Here is a 16,531-nt window from a genome sequence, read left to right on the forward strand (position 1 = left end):
ATGACCACTGCCTTAATAGAACAGTTTAAGATCTGGTACTGCTAGGCCCGCTCCTTCACATTTTTTTTTAATGATTTCCCTTGAAATTCTTGATCTTTTGTTCTTTCAAATGAACTTTGTAATAGTTTTTTCTAATTCAGTAAAAAAATTTTTTGGTAGTTTGATAGATATGGCACTGAATAAGTAAATTAATTTTTTAATTTAGGATCATCATTTTTATCATGTTATCTCATCCTACCCATGAGCAATTAATGTTTTTTCCAATTATTTAGATCTAGTTTTAATTGTGTGGAAAGTGTTTTGTAGTTGTGATCGTATAATTCCTGTGTATGTCTTGACACATAAATTCTTACATATTTTATATTATTTAGGGTGATTTTAAATAGAATTTCTCTTTCTAACTCTTGCTGCCAGGTTGTGTTGGAAATATATAGAAATGCTGATGATTTATGTGGTTTCTTATGATAGATTCTTGATGAAGTCCTGACACATTGTGACAATTACTTCCTTTTCTAGATGTTCACTTATCATCTCTTTAGCAACAGGTCCTACAATGTTGCCAAGAATCACTGAAAAATTCTATGGCATATAGTTCAAAGCCTCCATTGTCTTTACTTTTTGGTGAAAACTGAGAATACATTGATCTGTCTCAGATTCCATCATGGTCCTTCCATTCTTTTTCTTTCAAAGATAGCTCCAAAATTTCACCTGGCCATTGGTCTTTTAGTATCCTCAGATGTGGTTTTCTTACATTCTCCTTATTTATCTTCAGTTTCAAATTGCTGTCAGCAATTTTTTAGTCCAAAAATGAACATAAGTTCATATGTTCATTTATGTTGCACATCTTTAGCATTCCTCACCCAGTTCAAATTCTTCTCAGCTTAAGAATTAATGACAATATTCTTCTCATCATTACATGTTTTTGCCTATCCTCTAGTAACTAGTTTTGTTTCTGTATTCTGTATATGTCTTTTAAAAATGTAGATTAATTATTGAATTCATTATGCATCTTCTTTTATTTCACTGGACAACTCCCCTATTTCCTATTTATTGGGATTCTTTTATCACTTTCCTCTTTAAAATTTAAGTTTTGTGAAAGTAAAAAATATTTAATTCTCATTCTTATATTCATATATTCATAGGGCTTTGAACACATAGCAGACATTTAATACAGTATTGTTATTTTAAATTAAACCACTAATGATGGGTAAATTCAATGAAAATTGTCTCTTCTACTGGAGAATCTGAGGCTGGTAATTCTCTTGAATTTGGAATTCAGAACTGTAGCAAGGTTAAAGATGATCTAGTATCAGTCCTAAATCTGGTACGAACAATGTGAGCCCATTAAGGGGGAAGTACCATCAGGTTGCCTAAGAGGGAGTGAAGAAGGCCAGGATAGAAAAAGAATAGATAAAACCTTTTATGCCAGGAACAGCTGAGTTGGAATTTGAGTAGCTGCTGTACTTCTACCCTGGAATAAACAGACAGACTCATCCCCAAAGCAAGCAGAGAAACAAAATAATTGATGGCCTCAGTGATAATACACATTGGCTATCATTTGTAGACCAGGTAATTCATCACTTGAATATTTTCAACTTTCATTTAGTTGTTTGTAAACTTTAAATCTTCATGCTTGGGGCACATGAACAATAATAATTATCCAAATTCATATAGCACATGATTTTCAAAACTTTTTAACAAATATTTCATCAGTTCTGTATTTATTTTTCCTACTTGACAGAAAAGGAAACTTTGGACCATCAAATTTAATTAACTAGGGCTGGAGGGAAAGAAAGGAAAGAGAATTTATAAGTACATACTATGTGCCAGTCACTATGTTAAGTAGATTATATATAAATATATGTATTCATCTCAACAGATCTAGTATAATTTCACTCAATAAAGTAGTGGCAGAATGGGACATAAGATTCAATTGAATTTGATAAACATTTAAATGCCTATTGCTTGTCAGACCTAGGACCCCATTTTTTCTGTTTTAATCTATTTTTATTATGAACTAAAAAATTTAAGCATAATATTTCAGTATATAAAGTACAAGAGAACATAAGAAACTATACATACATATTAGACATATATGATAGAACATAAGAATGTAACACTTTATAGAAAAAACTATAAGAACCTGAACTGTCATTTTTTAAATATAAAATTTAAAATACACAGGATCCCATCTCCTTTTTCTTTTCTAGACTGTATTCCAAAATTCAGACTTCTCCTGTAGTCATTTGTTAAACTGTTTCAAAATATTCACCCTGGGGTCATCCAACCCTGAGGAGGCAGTAGTGTTATTTGGTCACAACATGAATCTGAGCACCTGATTAATTTATTGTTTTCTATTCCAGTCACTTTCCCAGATAGGGTCTGCCCAGATAACAGTAGGACATAGTTCTAAAAGATAAACATAACCATTTATATTCTTTTCTTTGAAAAAAAAAAGGGAAATAGAAGAGTTCTGCATTTTGGGGTGTGTCTGTTTTCAAACCATGATAACTTAATCTTGATTACAAATCCCAGTTCTAATAATTAAGGATGGCAACACAGAGAATAAGATTCCTCCCATCCCCTTTTTCTGATCTACTGAAAAAGATAGTACAGCAAAATCCCCAAATGCCAAAGTGGGTCCTTTTCCATTCTACAGATAAAAGCTCTGAATATATCCAAGATAAGAAATTACCTTATTGTCTTTTTTAAAAGATAGCAAGAATATGTGTTTGGCAAATTGAGGAAGAAAATTATTCTTTGGGAAAAGGGGACCACAGTGCTTTTGGTTAGAAAAAAAAAGGACTATAATTTAAGGAGCGCCAGTAAAGAATATCTCCTCTGAAGGCAAACAGTCATAGCTTTTTAGAGCATGTTGATAAACTTTTCTAGAAGAGGAGCTACTTTGCCTCTTTAGTGGTTTAATTTCCTCTAATCATCTTTGATGGAACAGCTTATGTACAGAGTTACCCCAGGTATTTTTTAAGTGGAGATTGAATTACTTTTATACTACCACCAAATGTAAAGAAAAAATAAAATAAAAATTTTGAAAACTTTATTTTCACCATCATTGTGTTTTCTTACTGCCTGTTTTGAATGGAAACTTCTCATTTTAATTCTGTTTAAACCACATTTGCAAATGTGCACTAAAATATAGATTTTAAACACTTAGAAAGAATTGGAAGATGCTGTTGAGCAGAGCAAAGTAGTATTCATTATCTAACCAAAAGAATAGAACTTTGGAAGGGGGAAAACATTCTCAAATGGCAAGACTTTGAAAAATCTACTAGTTATTTTTTCCACTCCAATGATTTTAGATGTCCCCACCAAATTGAAACACCATTTTCTGAACAATAATGTAATACATTTTTGACATCACAAAAGAATGCTTTTAAGGCATAAAAATGCATTTCCCTTATGTAATCAAAAACAAAAACTCTATAAATTATAATGCAATGAACAGTCCAATTCCTCTATTGAATATATTGGAGCGGTATGTGCTGATTAAGCTCTTAGTCATTTATGTTAAATGTCTAATGAAAGCTTTTTGAATCTGGTTTAACCCATATTAAATGCCCTAGTGGTGGCCCTCAAATTAAAAGAGAAGAAGAAAATTAATCCTACTCTTTGTTCCCTTTATACATTTTAATAAATTATGCCGCATCCTCCTAATGCATTTATGTCTCAGACAAAATGCCAAATGGTTTGATCCTTTCAACAAAAAGGCAAGGAACAAATTTGCACATTAAAATGTAAAGCGATTCAACAATTCAAGCATAGTGTTTTCCAGAAGATGATGTGTTTTCTATGTTTCTTAATAACTCTGCATGGTGATTTCTGCTTTATATGTAAGTAGGCTCTTCTGAAAGTTTGCAAAGTTGTCCCCCATCTCCTCCTTTGTCATTTTCTCCAGTACTGTGAATGTCTGTGGAGTATCTTGTACATTCATACATTAATAGATTCAGCTGCTTTAACATAATGATTTGCAAGTTGATAGGGGCATTTGCTAGAAAAAGTAAGGATCCTGTGATTCGACCCACAACCTTTGCAAAGAAGCCCTTTTACTTAAGGAAAGGGGGAGGAGGAAAGGAGAGGTTATAGAATATTATTAGAAAACCCCCAGGGAAGAGTCAGATTTGCTGTCAGGAAGAGAAGAGTGTCTTTGTAGCGGTGACAGGAGCTAAGCCCATTTCACAATGGGATGGTGTATAGAGCATTCACAACCACATCTTAGACCACAGTAGCCTAGTTCACAGGCCTTTTCTTCATCAATCTTTTCTTTTAGGAGTAAAACAGTACATATGCCTCTTGATGTCTATCATAATGGTAGAACTTTTTCTGATTAAGGAAAGGTCTTGAATTAAACCCTTATTATGTATGAGCTCAAATAAACAGTTGAAACAGTCACTATGGGCTCCAATTCCCATTGCTGAATTTGCCAAGGGCTCCAAGAACATTTTCTTAATTGAGAGCTGTATATTATATGGGGCTTATAGGTCCCAGGGTCGGTGTCATTGAGAAGTTGACTCACAGTAGAAAACAAAGAGTAGGAAGGATGATACAATGCAGTATGAGAAAATTTAGGCTAGACTAGGAATCAGGAAGCCCAATCTGGGGCCTTTGCCAGGTCAAGAACAAGTCACATGAAGGTGGGCAGATGGACCTTTCTATGCTTTACTTTCCTCACCTGTAAAACTTAATGACCTTCAAGCTACCTTTCTTTGTTTTTCTCTCAACAACTCTAACAGCTAGATTTTCCAAGTTTGCTAGTATTACTGCTCTTTTACAAGTTGTTGAAGTGAAGGTCACAAATATTGAAACAAAGCTTGGATTCAAGACTTTGCCTTAAATCTTCTGACTTCAAATGTCTTTCCACTATATGAGGTTATGGCTAAAAGTTAGAAGACATTCTCTACCTGGAGATTGATGACAAAGAATATAATTATTACACTTCACAAAGTGTTCCTCATCAGAAACAGAATCCTAAAATATGGATCTGACTCATCAGTAAGTTAAGCTTTGTGTTTTTTCTAAAGCCTTTAATCTATGGATTTATTAACCTACTCTTAAAGAGATGCAAGCTGTCTCCACAACAATGATCTGGGAAGTTATGAAAGCATTAACTACATGAATTATCCATCCAATAGGAGTAAGATATTTTTCATCATCATCATCATCATCATCATTGTCATCATCATCCCCAAAACCCAAAATATCCAAGCTATATTAAATAACAAATGATCAAAATGTGTGGCCCAAATAGAATGAATTTTAAATATGAGGAAGCAAGTTGACATACATGTCATGCCTTCCATTTTGTCTGCTACAAGACTTGTCCTAAAGAAGACTTTAATGAGTAGATAGATGAACTTAGGGATAACTAGGTGGTATAGTGGATAGAGCAGCAGTCCTGGAGTCAGGAAAACTCATTTTCCTGAGTTTAAATCTGACCTAAGATACTAGTTGTATGATATTGGGATAGTCAGTTAAACCTGTTTGCCTCAATTTCCTTATATGTAAAATTAGCTAGAGAAAAAAATGGTATGCCACTCATTCACACTTTCCCACACCCTGCCTCCCACTAAACACCACTGCAGCCATCACCTCCTCCTCTTCCTTCTGTTCTGATCAGTGATTCTTCTGACATAGCCTGCTCTGGATACTAAAAATGTGAAATATGTTACCAAGTTTGGATGTCAAAGCAGAACCTTCAATTTATCTTTGCCAAGAAAACTCCAAATGGGGGTCATGAAGTTTCAGACATAACAAAAACAAATAAACAAACAGCACCTACAAAAGACAACAACAAAAACAACAAAAGATGAAAATACAGTCCTATATTCTTATTCAATTAGGAATTGAATTATTTCAGATATTATCCCCTGAGGATTGTGAAGGTCAGAGTGTTTCTTACTTTTGTATAGAGGTGATCTTCAGTAAAATGATAAATTGAAGTCTTTTGTATCATGTCTCCTCTTCCTAGAGTCTTTTGACCCCTTTCAATGAATTCACTACCATCAAGCCCAAGGGTTTCATACAAATCTCTGTCTCTTCCTAAACATTTTAAAATAAGGTATTTAGAGAGGGAAATTTTCCTAATGTGAACTCAAGCCTGGATTGTCCAGTATTAAGACCTCAGAAATTGTTTATTTGTTTTGTAGTTACATGAAAAGTCATAGGGAAATCAAAACTTTAACATATTCATTGGTGTCACTATTGGAAATAAAGATGAACAAACCATGTATTATATGGAAAGGTAACCAGTAGACATGATTTTTCTATTATTTTACAAAGAATATAAGAATTATTTATGAATTTTTTTTTGCAAATTAGGAATTCAGCATTGGATAGCATTTTATCTGTAAGTTAAGCAAATACCCCAATAGTAAGTTTAAAAAATTGCTTTAAGGATGACTTCCTTATCATAGAACTAACAACGTTTTCATGCTTTTGCAAATAACCAAACTGTCTTCCATATTTTAATTGTTGCTTCTAAGGAAGGCTTATTTGGTGGATGTAAAAGTCAACGTGTTTCAATTAAAATTACAGCCCTCATTTGGTGTTGCAATTAACTAGAATTTTGTTTTCTGAGGCACCAAGTATAAAATATTCGTTTTTGTTGAAAACATCAATGCTTCTTGGGTCTATGATAATGTTTTTATTCAATGAAAGAATAAAAACCTACATATTCTAATGACAGTTCTATAATAAGGGTCTAGTTCAGTGGTTCCCAAACGTTTTTGGCCTACCACTCCCTTTCCAGAAAAAAATATTACTTAGGGCCCCTGGAAATTAAATATTTTTAAAATTTTATTAACAATTAATAGGAAAGTTAAACGCACCTGTGGCCATCACCATCCCCTTGGATTACTGCAGCACCCACCAGGGGGCGATGGCGCCCACTTTGGGAATCACTGGTCTAGTTACATAATTCATTGCATTGTTTATTTTATTAATAATGATAACAAGCCTTTAAATAGTGTTTTAAGGTTTTTGGAACATTTTAAGTATGTTAGTTCATTGATCTTCACAACTTTGTGAATAGGTACTATTGTTCTCTCCATTTTAAATATAAGAAAGCCTCACTGAGGAGTGAGATCTTAGAGCTAAGTATGTACCTAAGGCAAGATTTAAATTCACACTTTCTTCATTTTAAGTCCAGCCCTCTATCTACTACATATCCAGTTGCCATTAAGTGTTACTTATAATCATTGGGTTCATCTCTAAGAGAGAGACCTCATTTTAACTGTATGATTGATTTGTATTTGTATTTTGTATTTGTATTCCATTTCATCATAAACTAGGAATTTGGGGCTTTGTAAAACGTAAAATGGTTATGATACATAATACATACACAAATATGGTTACTTATATACATGTGTGCACATGTATATAACTATACACAGTCATACAGATATGTAATCCTAAGTACAGTTAACCCTTCCATATCATGGCCTTCTTCATTGGGGTTTTGGCATGTTGTGGATCAGCATAAGAAATTAAATGGGAATTAAATGGGAGAGTTTGTGCAAATTGTAGACAACACATGAAGTCCAGCAGATAACACAGAAAAAGTTTAGAAATTCAAAAATACAAACAAAAATTTACAATAAGGTGCTGTAAACACCCATAAAAGAAAAATTTAAAAAGAAAATCAGACATTTAATATGGTCTGAAGGGAGGGCCAAAAATATTTACACAAATTTTTTAGATTGCAGGGGGCACCAGGGCTCTAACATCTGGGATGTTGAGTGGATAATTGTAAAGAGAGAATGATAATAGAGATATTAGATATATAAAATTTGTTACATATGTATGTGCACATATCATTTATGATATAGAAATGAATTTTCATATATTTTAGTAATATATGACACAAATACATGTATGTAACATCAATTGGGGAATGGCTAAATAAGTTGTAGAATGTAATTGTTATGGAATACTACATTATCATAAAAATGATGTGCAGGTTAATTAAATAAAATGAAAGAAAGCATGGAAAGGCCTACATGAGATTATGAAGAATTTAGCAGAACCAAGAGAACATTTAATACAACAGACACATTGTCTGAAGAATAACTTGTATATGTCCACCTCCAGAGAAAGAACTGAAAAATAGAAATAAGCAAGTCATTGTTTTACACACACATACACATATATACACATAGTCAAATTTTGCCTTATCTCGTGTGAGGAAGGGAGGGAGGTATTGTGGACTTTAATATAATGAATGAATTAAATATAAAAATGTATATGTGTATGTTTATATATGCGTATATAAACACACATATGTATGTATGAATGAAAGCACACTTTTGTGTAACAGAAAGAGTTCTGAGTTTGGAATCATTGCAAATGACCTCTTTTTCCATCTTTACTATTTCCTACATGAATTATCTTTTACTGGTCACTTGACCTTCTGAGTTTGTTTAGTAGTCTAAAATGAGTAGATTAGATTTGATGGCTTATGATATTCCTTTTACTTCTAATTCTGAGATCTTGCCTATGATCAGAAAAAATATTCACCTATATGCTTTTAATATTATTTCTATTAATATTACATGAATCAGTGTGCATATCTAGATCTATAATTTCATCAGCATAATAAATATTCTATAAAGAAATTTCTTCAATCAAAGCAGACCACCAACTACTTTATATCTCTTAAAGACGTAAGTAGGGCTATTCAGATTTCAATGTTTAATCCAGAGTCAAGACTAGAAGCCTTCTTCCTGGTTCCATTGGCTTGCTCTCTATACACTTTTCCACCATGTTCAGATAGGTAGATAGGTAAGTAGGTAGGTAGGTAGATAGATAGATATAGACCAGTGATTCCTAAAGTGGGCACCCCTGCCCCTGTTGGATGCTGCAGTGATCCAGGGGGGCAGTGATGGCCACAGGTGCATTTATCTTTCCTATTAATTGCTATTAAAATTTTTCCTTTCCTATTAATTGATATTTTCTGATCATACATACATTCTGATCATACATACATATATACATACTTATACATACACAGGAAAATGCAAACACTATACATGCACAGATACACATAGGATAGGAATATAACAGTGTGTGTTTTCTACCCTGTGCATTTTATTCTTCATTGCCTACATATTTTACACCTCCATGAAGCTGTGTTAGTAACAGTGACAATATGGAAATATATACACATTGGTATTCGGATTGAGATTTGCCTAACCAAACAGACACACACAAAAATTATTTGAATACAAATGTATTAACTTCAGAGATAAATCACAACCGGAGGGTAACATGAATAAACTGAGAGTTTGGAGAGGAGGTAAGAACCAGTTGTCGTTTAAAGATGGACCATCATACCCAGAAGTCTGGTTTCAATCACAGGCATAACTATTTTTTTACTGCCTTACAAGCACAAAATCCCAAATAGGAATTCTAGTAACCAAATAGGACTACAAACGTTTTATTGTTTGTGTATTTGTGTGTGTGTGTGAGAGAGAGAGAGTTAGAGAGAGAGAGAGAGAGAGAGTGTGTGTGTGTGTGTGTGTGTGTTTAAATGCTGTGCTCATTGATGGAAGTTTTACAGTTCTACCTTGGTTTGGGGGGGAATTCATCTTTTTTGGGGGTTAAAAAATATATGAACTTAGGAAAAGCCAATTTCATGTGCTGTTAATTTAATTCTCAACAATAAAACCTTACTCCTTCTGATGGAAAATGAAATTACCCTTTCAACACCCTTTTTATCTGTCAATTAAATGTTTTTTTCTCCCCAAAATAAACCCTACACATTATAGGTAATATTTCCTTAGCTTCCAACAAAATTAAAAACAAAATGGGAGTAATTCACTACAGTCTTCCCAGCAAAAAGCTGTCATTAGAAGATGTTGGAACAATAACCCTAAGCTTTACCTCCTTGGGGTTGAAGCTTCTGTGGAGTTGACAGTGTTTATGGTATCTAGCTGGTGTTATACCAGAATTTTGTGAATTGCTTGAAGATCACATGTATTTTTAGAAATGGAAATTTCCAATGCAGGGGAGAAACCTAAAAGGTATTGTGGCATAGTTTCCTGCTCATACACTGTGCAGATTGACATTTCATTCTATTCATCTCCAATGGCAGAAATGAGTTTAGAAGTCTTAGTAGGCCAAAGACTAAACTGATAGATTGATAAAATTGTTGCTAAATGAGAAATTCTGATTGTGGGCTATTATAATAATACACATAGGGATCATATTGTGTATAAACCCCTACAACATATATACAATACATATGCAAAATAATTTCATCTTCCAGCTGTGAGAGACTAGTAGTAACTGGAAGTGGAAAGGAGTAGTATAGGATTTCAATAGCAGTTCACTCAAGCTGAGTCATGAAAGAAGTTAGGGTTTCTATAAAGAAGAAATGAAGAGGGCAACAAATTCAAGGAATATGGGGTAGATTGTTTAAAAGTACAAAAAAAGATGGAATTTCATGTACAGGGAAATGTAATTAGGCCTGTCCAATTAGGATATAGTGCGTGTGGAAAGAAGTAATGTATAATGAGCCCAGAAAGACAGGCTGAAACCAGATTGTGAAGGGCTTTAAATAGCTAACAGAGGTGATTATAGTTTTATCTTGTGGGCAAGAGGGAACAGCTAGTTTTTCTTGATCAAGAAAGTGACATGGTTAGACCTGTGATTTAGCAATATTTATTTGACAGCTACATGGAGGATAGTTGAGAGAAGAGAGAGAATGAATTATATATAATCATTTAGTAATGAGAGATAAATGTATTGGTAGTGGATAGATAGAAAGAATGAATTAGATGCAAGAGATTTTGTGGAAGAAAAAGTAGCAGGACTAGATAACTTATTAGATAGGAAGATGAGGAAATGTGAAGAATCAAGAATGACTCCCCAGCTGTGAAACTGGATGACTAAAAAATTGGAACTGCCTCAAAAGAAATTAATGTTAGCAAGTGCAAAATATTTAGGAGAAAAATGATAATCAATTCCAAGTCCTTAAGAAATTCTATGATTATGTAAATTCATCAAACTTTGCCCTACAATGATGGAGATTAAAAGAAAAACATAAGGAAAAGAATTAGAAATATATTTCAGTATGGCCCCTCTTGCTCCATGGAGAAATAAAAATTTCAAAAAAAAATAGTGAAAAAGAACTGATGTAGGAAAATTAGAAGAATTTGAAAAAAAGCTCAGTGGGCAATGAAAAGTGTTAAAAAGTTACATTAAGTATCATAAGATCATAAATTTAAATCTAAGAGGGATCTAATAAAACCAATAATAGATTTATAAAACTGAAAGTGATCTTAAAGATGCAATCATATAATAATAAGTTTAAACTTGGCAAAGAACTTAAATATCAACTAGAAACACTGACTTTATAAATGAGAACACCCAGGATGAGAGGTTAAATGATTTTCCCCAGATTACATATGTCAATTAAGTGGTACAGTGGATAGAGCACTGGTCTTAGAGCAGGAAGATCACAATTCAATTCTTGCCTTAGCCACTTATTATTTGCCTCTGGGATCTCTAGAGTGGGAGGTCTGTCTCTGAGGCAAGAAACTATTGGCAGTTGGCTACTGACAGTTGGTCTGCTATAGAAAACTGATTGAAGGAGTGAGTGGTGGCTGTCTATTATTTTAGGGAGTTAGGGAGTCAGTGAGTAATTTATAGATAGAGTGGATTAAGATAGGCCTAACATGCCAGGCAGAAGAAACCATCCTCAAAAGACAGAGGTAGGTTTAAGTAATTTTAGATAGTATTAGGAATTTTAGGTGTATTTATAGGTTATAAGACTTAATAATCTCTCCTCTTTTCTTTCTTTCTATTTGTACTTCTTCCTTAAATTTAAAAAAGTTCAATTAAACTACTCTCTTCACTTTGTCGAACTCCTTAATTTAACCCTTATAATACTTGACAAGTCAGCTAGGAGTTTGATTAACCTCTTAATCTTCTGTTCCTCACTTTTTACTATACTATCCCTACTTTTCAAGAATATAGAGGCAAAAAGTAGAAATGCAGGAAATTTTTATAGGCAATTCAACATGGTGCTAGAAATTATGGCACACATAGTGAAGGAGGAGTTTCCAGTCTATCTCAAACAATTCCCGCTCCCTGAGAGCATTGATGAGTTGGCACAGCTCCCAGTTTCTGATTTTTTCAGGCTGTTTTCATTTTGGGAGTATTTTTTTTCTGATAGGATTACTTCAAATATACCAAATTTAACAAACAATTTACCTAGTTCTTTCTAAGAAGAAGAAACAACGGAAAGATAGCTTAATGGAGACTCAAATTGCATACCTTGAAGACCGTATCTTTCAAATTATTTTATAACTTATTGAAACTACCTCTCACTCTAATCAACCCATCTCTCCTACTGTTCCTACTTCCTCCACCAACTCCATGGCATCTCAAGCAGAAACCTAAGAGAAAGAAACAACAAGAAATAATCAAGATATAGGCCTATTCCCCTTAAGAGAAGTACCAACCTTTAATCCTCAAGAAGAGTTAGTTACCATAAGACATCAAAAACCATTTACCCCTCAGGATATTGAGGGATTTAAGCAGAACGCCTCTTCTTTTGAGGATGAGCACATAGCTGTTATCGAAAAACTGGAAAGCAAATCTCAACAATTTGATCCAACCTGGACTGATTTTGAAAATTTGTTAGAGGAGTTGATAATGTAAAGTGAGAAAGATAAGATTATCTTACTTGCTAACAAAGCTTGGGGAAGGGGAACAGTTCACTGGTCACTAAAAGACCCAAATGGGATTTTAACAATGAAGCTGATTACACTAGATTGCGTCAGGCCAGAGTCAGTACTCAAAGCCATGAGGGCATGTTCTGATATACCAGGTAGCTAGACCATGATCTTTTGTGTAAATTAAGAGCCATGATAATATGCACTCAAGATGGTGATATTACATTAGAACTACCTGAGGAATCTCTAAATTTGTTCCCTGTACTCTTTGTAGATAGTTAGGATGTGGATAAAACTCCCACCTTTGAAATACCAATAGATATAACCAAATCTCTCTGGGCTACATCTTCTTCCAATGTAGGCCTACTTAAATCAGCTGTTACAGTTCAAATTAAAACAAATTAAAACTACCTCTCCTTTCCTCAGTATCCATCATCAAAAGAGGCAATCAAGGGAATTACCCAAGTGATAAATTTTTCAATTCTTTAATTGAACAGAAAATAATAATCCCATGCAAATCAGAATGCAATACACCTATCTTGCCTATTAAAAAAAAATAAAAGTAGACAAAAATGGAAAATCTGTTTATTGATTTGTTCAAGATTTATGGGCTGTTAATAATCATGTCATCAAAAGACACCCTGTTGTTCCAAGTCCATCCACCATTATTTCCTCTATTCCTAGTACCACTAAATATTTCACAGTAGTAGATTTGTATACCCATCCATGAAGATACCTGAAACATATTTTCATTCACCTGGACAAGTATTTAACACATGTGGTGTTATATGTCTCAAGGTTATGTAGAAAATTCAACTTCATTTTCCCAAATTTTGACATAAGATTTGGCAAATGTTGAGTTTAAGGAGAGCCATTAATACACTTTGTGGATGATTTGCTTTTGGCCTCACCAAATGCCACAGCATGCCAAGAAGATAGCAAACATCTTCTGTTGGAATTATGTAACAGAGGACACAAGATCTCAAAGGCAAAGGTTCAATGTTATCTCCCAAGAGTGGAATATTTTGGATTTCTTTTAACTGATAGTGCCCACTTCATTTTCCCTAAGCATATTGATGATATCCAAAAATTGAGTATCCCATCCACTAAGAGACAGTTTGAAAACAATTTTGGGAACAACAGGATTTTGCAGGCAATGAATTCCTTGCTATGGGGAAATCACCAAACCTCTTATAGCATTGACAAAAGATACAGTCATTGAGGTTCCGGGTTAAGATGGCGGCAGAGTAAGAAGTAGCTCTTAACCTCTCCTGACCGAAACACAAAAAACTCCTCAAGGGGACATAAAAACAAGTCCAGACGAACGGAGGAACCCCACAACAGGGCACAGCGTGGAAGGTACGTGGAATCGAGACATTTCCAGGCTATAAATGGCTCTCACTAAATCTCGGGCTGAGCAACCGCCCAACCTCCACCACCTCCACACACAAGATCTAGAGCTCTGAAGCCAGCTAAAAAGAAATAGAGCAAGTTTGGGGCACCCATCGGGTCATTGGCAGCTCCAGGGCCTGTTCCTGAGAGCAGCAAGATTTAAGACCCCAGCAAGCCAAAGAACGCAAGCGAAATCTGAGCCTGGGAGCAGGACGAGGGGCGCAGAGCGCAGGCTGAGCAGAGAGCAGGCACTGCGGAGGCGTGGGTGGAGGCAGACACAGCCAGGAACTAAAGCTCTGAAAACCTGAGTGGGGAACCAGTGCAGACGGGTATACGACTGTGGAAGCAGCGCCCTGAGACTTGTAAAGGAACCTCCTGCAGAGGATCGAGTAAGGGGGCCCACCAGGGGCTTGACCTTGGAAAAAACCAGAACTCAGACCTTAGGAGCCAATAGACCGCGGACAGACACTGAGTGCGAGGATAAACCTGAGAAGCTGCTGGGCTAATGATGGCTACCCAGACTCAGGAAACTCAGAAGAGAAAGAATAACAACAAGAAAAAGAAGCCTTTAACACTCGACAACTTTTACACAGAGAAAATCCAGACAATCCATTGGGATAAAAAACTCTATCTAACTCTACTGAGAAAGTCAGAAGGGATAAACCAATGGGAGCAGGGGAATGGGAAGGTCAAAAAAGGGAGGGGAGAAGGGGGAGGAAATTCATAAGGCCTTTAAAAACAAAAAGAGGGGGGAAAATAAGGGAGGGGGTAGAAAGGGAAGTTAATCAAGGGAGGGGATAAGGGTTAGGGTCTTAATAGCAAACCACTGGATTTAAAGGAAATAGTTTAAGGAGAAGGGGTAGGAATGGGGGAGGATTTGAAAATGTCAGCAAATGCACAACTGATGATTATAACTCTGAATGTGAATGGGATGAACTCGCTCATAAAACGGAAGCAAATAGCAGAGTGGATTAGAAACCAAAATCCCACCATATGTTGTCTACAAGAAACACATATGAGGCGGGTGGACATACACAAGTTTAAGGTTCAGGGTTTGAGCAAAATCTTTTGGGCATCAAATGAGAAAAAGAAGGCAGGAGTGGCTATTATGATTTCTGACAAAGCCAAAGTAAAAATAGATATGATTAAAAAAGACAGGGAAGGTCATTACATCCTGATTAAAGGCAGTATAAACAATGAGGAAATAACACTGCTCAATATGTAAGCACCAAGTGGCATAGCGCCCAAATTCATAAAGGAGAAACTGGCAGAGCTCAAGAAGGAAATAGATAGTAAAACCATACTAGTGGGAGATCTAAATATTCCTCTGTCAGATCTAGATAAATCAAACCGAAAAATAAACAAGAAAGAGGTAAGAGAGGTGAATGAAGTCCTAGAAAAATTAGATCTAATTGATATGTGGAGAAAAATAAATAGGGACAAAAAGGAATACACCTTCTTCTCAGCTGCACATGGCACATTCACAAAGATTGACCATGTAATAGGGCATAGAATCATTGCAAACAAATGCAAAAGGGCAGAAATAATAAATGTAACCTTCTCAGATCATAATGCAATAAAAATAATAATTAGTGAGGGCACTTGGACAGGAAAATCAAAAACTAATTGGAAATTAAATAATATGATTCTTCAAAACCAATTTGTCAAAGAAGGAATCATAAAAACAATCAACAATTTCATTGAAGAAAATGACAATGATGAGACATCCTACCAAACTCTGTGGGATGCGGCCAAGGCAGTACTCAGGGGGAAATTTATATCCTTGAGTGCATATATTAACAAATTAAGGAGGGCAGAGATCAATGAATTGGGCATGCAACTCAAAAAATTAGAAAGTGAGCAAATTAAAAATCCCCAGATGAAAACTAAATTAGAAATACTAAAAACCAAGGGAGAAACTAATAAAATCGAAAGTAAAAGAACTATTGAATTAATAAATAAGACTTTTCTTTCTTTCTATTTGTACTTCTTCCTTAAATTTAAAAAAGTTCAATTAAACTACTCTCTTCACTTTGTCGAACTCCTTAATTTAACCCTTATAATACTTGACAAGTCAGCTAGGAGTTTGATTAACCTCTTAATCTTCTGTTCCTCACTTTTTACTATACTATCCCTACTTTTCAAGAATATAGAGGCAAAAAGTAGAAATGCAGGAAATTTTTATAGGCAATTCAACATGGTGCTAGAAATTATGGCACACATAGTGAAGGAGGAGTTTCCAGTCTATCTCAAACAATTCCCGCTCCCTGAGAGCATTGATGAGTTGGCACAGCTCCCAGTTTCTGATTTTTTCAGGCTGTTTTCATTTTGGGAATATTTTTTTTCTGATAGGATTACTTCAAATATACCAAATTTAACAAACAATTTACCTAGTTCTTTCTAAGAAGAAGAAACAATGGAAAGATAGCTTAATGGAGACTCAAATT

The sequence above is a fragment of the Gracilinanus agilis genome, chromosome 1 (assembly GCF_016433145.1).
Source record: "Gracilinanus agilis isolate LMUSP501 chromosome 1, AgileGrace, whole genome shotgun sequence".
NCBI lineage: Eukaryota > Metazoa > Chordata > Mammalia > Didelphimorphia > Didelphidae > Gracilinanus > Gracilinanus agilis.